The sequence below is a fragment of the Panicum virgatum genome, chromosome 2K (genome assembly GCF_016808335.1).
Source record: "Panicum virgatum strain AP13 chromosome 2K, P.virgatum_v5, whole genome shotgun sequence".
Taxonomy (NCBI): Eukaryota; Viridiplantae; Streptophyta; class Magnoliopsida; order Poales; family Poaceae; genus Panicum; species Panicum virgatum.
Genome location: NC_053137.1, coordinates 57,871,146 through 57,878,313, shown reverse-complemented (window position 1 = coordinate 57,878,313; position 7,168 = coordinate 57,871,146). Strand labels below are relative to the sequence as shown.

General features: G+C 48.2%; 1 pseudogene; it reads left to right on the top strand.

Moving 5' to 3' along the window:
- The first annotated feature begins 1,749 nt into the window (after positions 1-1,749).
- On the top strand, positions 1,750-4,202 carry LOC120689251 (annotated as a pseudogene).
- The last annotated feature ends 2,966 nt before the right edge of the window (positions 4,203-7,168 follow it).

Here is a 7,168-nt window from a genome sequence, read left to right as displayed (position 1 = left end):
AAAGTAAACATATGCGACCCCTTTCTCCGCGGCCACTCGACTCGCCCTAGGAGTTGGGTGCGGGTTCCTGTACTTTCGAAGCAAAGCAGTACTCGGCTTACCAGTTTCGACTACCTCCTACTCCCGGTATGCGGTCAGTACAATTCAAATATGATCAGCAGGGCCAACAACGGTACGGTCCTTAACCGACTCAGACGGGACTAAGACACACAGGAACCCTGTCCTGCTGCCATACCTACATATCCTCATCATTCCCGTCCGGTCTCAATTCTCCATTCATTACATATCAAATTCAACAACTCATATACTGAAATATTAATATATCTTGTATCTCGCGAGTAACCAGAAATTACTCGACTTCTAATCATCCTATTTCCCGCGAGTGACCAGAGATCACTCGCCTTCTTCCGAGAACCATTAAGCATAGCATTTCTATCGTCCTATACATACTAGTATAACTCAAGGGAACCTAGGGATCATGCAACTAGGGTTCCAAATAATTCCTAAATCTAATGCACAAGTAATAGAGACATATTTATGTGTCATAAATTTGAAATAATAGGATGTGCACCGGGCTTGCCTTGAGTCTGCTGCTCAGAACTGGGGTGAGTTGGGCCTTGGGCCAACTCCCCACGATCCTCCTGCTGCGGGGCTTGCCCCTGCGGCTCCTGTGGCTCCGCAACCACCTCGTATATCACCTCCTCCGCGGCGGCTGCTACACGTATGCATATGCACATGACATGAGAAAGGCATGCATGATTTATAAAAATTACAAGTAACCATTAACCACATTAATTTCTAACCATTTGCACCAACTAACCCCAATTCAATCCTCGCAGCTCTGCTAGCACCGGTCAGACCGGTATACCAAACCGGTGAGACCGGTCTGGCCTGTGTGCGCCTCGATACCAAAAATCCATAGTATCCGGACGCATTCTCGGAGTATCCGGACTCTCAAGTCCGGAGAATCCGGACCTAACTCTGGAATGTCTAGATCACCACAAACCCGGAGTATCTGATCTAATGGCTGGACTGTCCGGGCCCCTACCGGTTAGACCGGTCCAAACTAAACCAAAAGCTGGAATCTTTGGCGCGGTGAAAATTGACCACAAGTCCTTAAACCCTTCTAGGCACTAGTTCAGGGATACATTTAGATGTTTTTGACTAGAGGAAATCACCTAAGATCATCTAGAAAAGGAGATCGATTCATTCCTAGCTAGAGTACCTTGGATGAGTCCTTTTCACGCGAAGAACTTGAATCCACTGCTCCTCAGGGAGGGAATCGCGAAGAAGAAGCTTCCCCACGCCGATTTGATCCTTCCTAGGCCTTGGAACCAAATGGAAATTATGGATTGGGAATTTAGGGTTTTGGGGAGGGGGAGAGCTCGGGAAGGGCGAGCTGAGCACGATAGAGGCGAGTGAGTTGGTTAGGGAGAGAGAGTGTGATTTAAATGTTGCGGGCCCCAACAAAATGGTTGTCTCAGCCCCAACCGGTCAGACCGGTTGCCGACCCAGCTGACAGGAAGAGTTTTTGATTAGCGATTTGTCGCCTGAGTTAGAACTAATGACCGTAATAAACTTTTAATTACACTTGATTAATACCTGAAGTGTTACAGTAGACTACTCGTGCAAGTGTCCCCCCCCCCCCCCCCCCCCCCCCCCGCGCACGTGTTCGTTTCTCACCCTCTGCTAGTAGCTCGCCAATGGAGGCAGTGCGTTTGCTGCTCGCCGTCCCGGCCACGGGCCACCCATGCCGACCACTTTCTTCCTCCTCCTGCTGGGTGGCACCATCTTCCGCGCCGTGTCGTCTGCCGTCGCCAGGGACACCATTCTCCCCGGCGAGGGCATCTACGGCAACCAGACGCTGGTCTCCAGGAACGGCGTCTTCGAGCTGGGCTTCTTCTCCCCGGGCGCGGACATATTCCACTTCCTGGGCGTCAGGCTCAGGAACACGCCGGCGAGCGCCGGCAGCCCGGCACCACCACTTTCTGGTTCGGGGACAGGGTCTACATCACCGACCTGCCCCGCGCGGCGCTGGAGCTCTTCGGCGCCCGCCTGTACATCATGGAGGGCGGGAGCAGCCTCTGGTGGTCGAGCGTGCCGGCGGGCGACGACGGCCCCTCGCCGGCCGCCGCCGCCGCCGCCGCGATCCTCCTCGACAGCGGCAATCTTGTGGTGGTTGACCAAGCCAACTCCTCGCGGGTCCTGTGGCAGAGCTTCTCCTGCCCCGGCGACACGCTGCTCCCCGGCGGGAGGCTCGGGCTCGACAGGGACGCCGGGAGGAACATCTCGCTGACGTACACCAAGTATGGGCACAACGGCAGCCTCAGCGTCGACCGGAGCCGGAGGAACGGGTTCGTGCTCACCACCGACGGCCAGGACGCCATTCCCGGGACCTTCCCGGATTGGATGGTGTCATCTGAAGAAAACGGCAGCTCGCTGGTGCTGAACTATCCTCGGAGCCCTGATTTCACCGAGCACTTGCAGCTCCATCTGGGGCAAGTGAGCCTGCGGAGCTGGTTGAATTCCAGTGGTGGCTGGGTGTCTCGCTGGACCTTCCCTTCCGACTGCAAATCAGGCGCCTTCTTCTGCGGCCGCTTCGGCGCCTGCAGGAGCGACGGCAAATGCGACTGCGTCGACGGATTCGAGCCCTCAAACCCCTCCGAGTGGCAGCTCGGGTACTTTGTGAGCGGCTGCTCCAGATCTCTTCCACTGAGCTGCGAGACAAACAATGGCCAGACACTGCATGATGACTCGTTTGTTCTGTTAGACAATCTGCAAGGGCTCCCTTACAGCTCGCAGAACCATTCAGCAAGAAGTGAACAAGACTGCAGAGAGGCCTGTGTGAGCCTGTGCTATTGCGTCGCGTACGCGTATAACTCTGGATGCAAGCTATGGTACCACAGCCTGTACAATGTAAGCTTTGGTACTAGACCTCCATACAGCAAGGTTTATGTTCGTTTGGGTTCTCAGCTCAGGGTCAGAAAGGGCTTGCAGACAATCGGTATTGTATCCATGGTGATCGGGTTGGTAGCAACCACTTGTGTGATGTTGGCACTGTGGAGATACAGGAGAGGTCTGTTAACTTGCAGAAAGTTTCAAGCAGAAGGTCCTCTTGCTGTGTACCCTTATGCAGAGGTGAAGAGAGCTACAAGGAATTTCTCCGATAAGCTCGGCGAGGGAGGTTTCGGCTGTGTTTTCAGGGGAGCGATGCCAGGATCAGCTCTTGTCGCTGTGAAGCGTCTCAAAGGCCTTGGGCATGTGGACAAGCAGTTCAGAGCAGAGGTCCGGACACTCGGAGTGATTCAGCACACCAACCTCGTCCGTCTTCTGGGATTTTGTGTCAAAGGGAGAACCAGGTTGCTGGTCTACGAGTACATGGCTAATGGTTCCTTGGATTCGCACCTGTTTTCAGAAGGTTCTTGCCTACTGACCTGGGATCTTCGTTACCAGATCGCGCTTGGCATCGCCAAGGGACTGGCCTACCTCCATGAAGGATGTGAAGACTGCGTCATCCACTGTGACATCAAGCCTGAAAACATACTGCTCGATGCAGAGTTCTGCGCCAAGATCGCCGACTTCGGCATGGCCAAGCTTCTCGGGCGGGAATTCAACTCCGCCCTGACCACCATTCGAGGGACCATGGGCTATCTCGCGCCAGAGTGGATATCAGGGCAGCGGATCACCAGGAAGGCAGATGTTTACAGCTTCGGCATCGTGCTCGTCGAGATAATCTCCGGGAGGAGGAGCACCGTGAGGCTGGAATCCGGGAGCCACCGGTATTTCCCTGTCCACGCGGCTGCCCAGTTGCACGAGGGGAACGTGGCCTGCTCGACCGCAGGCTGGGAGGGAACGCCGACGTCGAGGAGCTCGATGTGGCTTGCAGGGTTGCCTGCTGGTGCATCCAGGACGTGGAGGGCGACAGGCCATCGATGGGCCAGGTTGTTCGCATGCTGGAAGGTGTTCTCAATCCTGAAATCCCACCGGTTCCGTCTTCCTTCATGAACCTTGTTGAGGGAGAGAACAGCAGTGTGATGGCTAATTTTTCTTTTCGCGAATTAGTATTGTGACAGTTAATTTGAGGCACAGAACTCAAATTATCCATGTTTAGCGCTGATTTCCTGTTATGATGCTTGTAGTAGAAATTTAATTTCGTTGTCTTGCCAGATATTAAAAGCTATTGTGTTAAGCAGAGGTTGAAAGTGGGCTCTGTTTTCACCTTGATATGGCATCATAAAGTGCAGGTAAAAGAAACGCATACACGTCCACACAATAGTACTCCGCCATGGATGTAAATACATGCAACCGCTCACGTGCCTCGCTCGTGCAAGACTTGATGGACCATTGCTCCGTCGGTCCGTATGCATTTGCCGATTCATTTTCCACTGCGAAATAAACGAGCTACGATACGAATGGGCCTCGGAAATGGGCGCAGAATCCAAGTCATTCATGACCCGATGCAACATGCAAGCGCCTCTTTGTGTCTCCGACGCGTTTACTAGCTAGTGCGGCGGCGCATTCAGGGATTGAACCGCTATATAAAGCGGACACAGCCCAAGTGTTGGTATGCTCGTGTTCACAGGGCGATCGAGCACGATCGAAGAGGCAGCGTCGACCACCATGTCGTCGTCGTCGTCCTCGTCGAGGACCCAGATCAAGTTCCTGACGTACAACGCCTGGTCCTGCGAGCACGTCGCGGTCTACCGGAGGATACGGGCGATCTGCGAGGTCATCGAGCGCCATGACCCGGACGTCGTCTTCTTGCAGGTGACCATCCCCCTTTTGCTCGATCGGTTCCTTAGTTCTTCGATTCATAGCGCCACGCCTTAGATTATTTTTTATAATGGCAGAAGTGGCTAATTTAGATACATGTTTAGGGGATTATTTTAGTCTGTTTTTATAATGATAAAAGTGAGTAATTTATTAAAAAAGATAACAGATCCAATGGCTGTTATAATTAGAGTTGCCAAATTGATGACCAGCTGTTTCTGATTTTTGTGAGAATTTGTAGAATTTCTTTATTTTTTTTAGACTGTCCACCTAAGATCTTAGGTGGCTTCACCTGTAGGCTTGGAGCCTCCAATTAGTAATAATAAGATGAGTCACGAAGGAACAGAAACAGCGGATCTGCTTTGATCAGAAGGTGGAAGGCCCATCAGGCATCAGCAACCTTTTCCTCCAGTTTTTCTGTGCGCTTATCGTTTCTCAATGCATTCTTGCTCGTCTCTCCCGGTGACCCGGTCCTATATCGTAAAGGCTAATAGGTAATTTTTAGGGGTACTCCTTCTGTCCTCAAATATAAGTCATTTTAGGATTCAAAATTTGTCCTCAAATATAAGTCATTCTAGGTTGAGAGTGGACAGAACCATCTTAATTGTGCATCGTTCTTTGGGTCTTTTCCAATAGAAAGATGTGCATGCAATCATGTAGGGAGAGGTACATGTGGGGGAGGTGCATGGGAAAAGACATGATAATTTAATTAGCACATTCTCAATGCTTAATAATTAGGGGTAGGAGAGTCTTTTCTACACAACCATAATCTGTCCAAAAAAACTCTAGAATGACTTACATTTGAGGACGGAGGGAGTAGGACAACAACATAAGAGCAGAGTAAATGCCACGTGAGGAAACTGACCCTGTAGGAGCAAAGTTCACCCAAAAAAAAAAGCTGAAATGCACTAACAAAAACAACAAGTCAATCCGAACTATGGCATGTAGTATTGCAAAGTGGTGCAACATGAAAAAAGAGAGAAGAAATTTACAAGAACACAAACAAGGAAACTTATCAGTGGCAAGTTACAACCTACAAGTTTCTGCATGGATGGTCATCACTAGGTTAGTAGATTTATTAGGTATGACACCCATTCCTTAATTATTTCTACTAGCATTGGCAAAAAGGATTACACGGCAATATACCAAACTAGCAGGATGGCCCGTGCAAATAGCGCGGGTAGCTAGATTTTCTATATTAATATTTTTTTACTTCAAAATAAATTTATGCAAAAAGTTTGTTGAGTAGTATAGTTGTAATTTTTGTCCTAATATGTCTGACCAACCTTCATATTTTATCCATCATATTATATTTTATGACATATTCATGTAAAATATAAATTCATGAGAAAAGGTAATATTTTATATATAAACATATTTTTATTATTTATTAAAAATAATATAAAAAATCAAACTTTTCACATGATTAGTAAATATATTCAACTTTAAAAAATTTTAATGGTGTGTATTTTTTTTTTGACAAATATATATCTTTGGATTTTTTTTGAAGAAAATCTAAGTGAGTGACTTAATGTGTTCAACCATAGATTATTGGAATTAAGCTTTGAAGTTTGAATCCAAATCTTAGTGGGTAGTGGTTGCGTGCCCTTTAGTTCTGAACCCAAATCTCCTTTCCTTTTTTTTCCCTCTACAATCTCCAATTGCTTCATTTTTCATGCATGTGCCTATTATCTGGTGGCTGCTATATCTTTTCTTAAGGTTAATAAATTCGATATTATGCAAGCAAGTTATAGCTTCTCCTTTGTGCCCATCTGTACTGCTCCGAACTTCTAGTTCCAAGGAGCTCTGCCCACTACACGACGGTCATCGAGAATGCATCTTCGACGGTATGTGTTATCCAATCTCACCAAGAACTACATGTAGCTTGCTATAGACAGACGTTTATATCAGATATCATCTCAATTTGAGTTTTGGCTGCCTTAGCATGTCACCTCAGCATCAACCCAGCCTATAGCGCCCACACTCTGCACGGGAACTGGCCACGCCAATTGCAAACCATTGTTTGAGTGCCCAGATCAAGATGCCATCTCAACGTCAAGTCATGCCTTCTAAGATTTATTGCTCACTATGCTAGTGAACACCACTATCGTCCATCTTGTCGCCGTGGACATAGATTTATCTATAATAAAAGAAGTCAGAAAATATGTTGAACTTGTTTGGAACTCTAGTATATTATGCATTGATCGCTCACTAATGTGGCGGACACACGCCTTCAATAGCTCTATATAGAATGACGGAGTTTACAAATAAAGATGATAGGAAGCAGACAGAAAACCAATTTGTTGCTGCTTAGTGTTCAACAAAACACATTGTGTGGGCTAGATATATGTTTGATCAAATTAATAGTCAATTGATAGACCGGCAGCTCTATAACCAA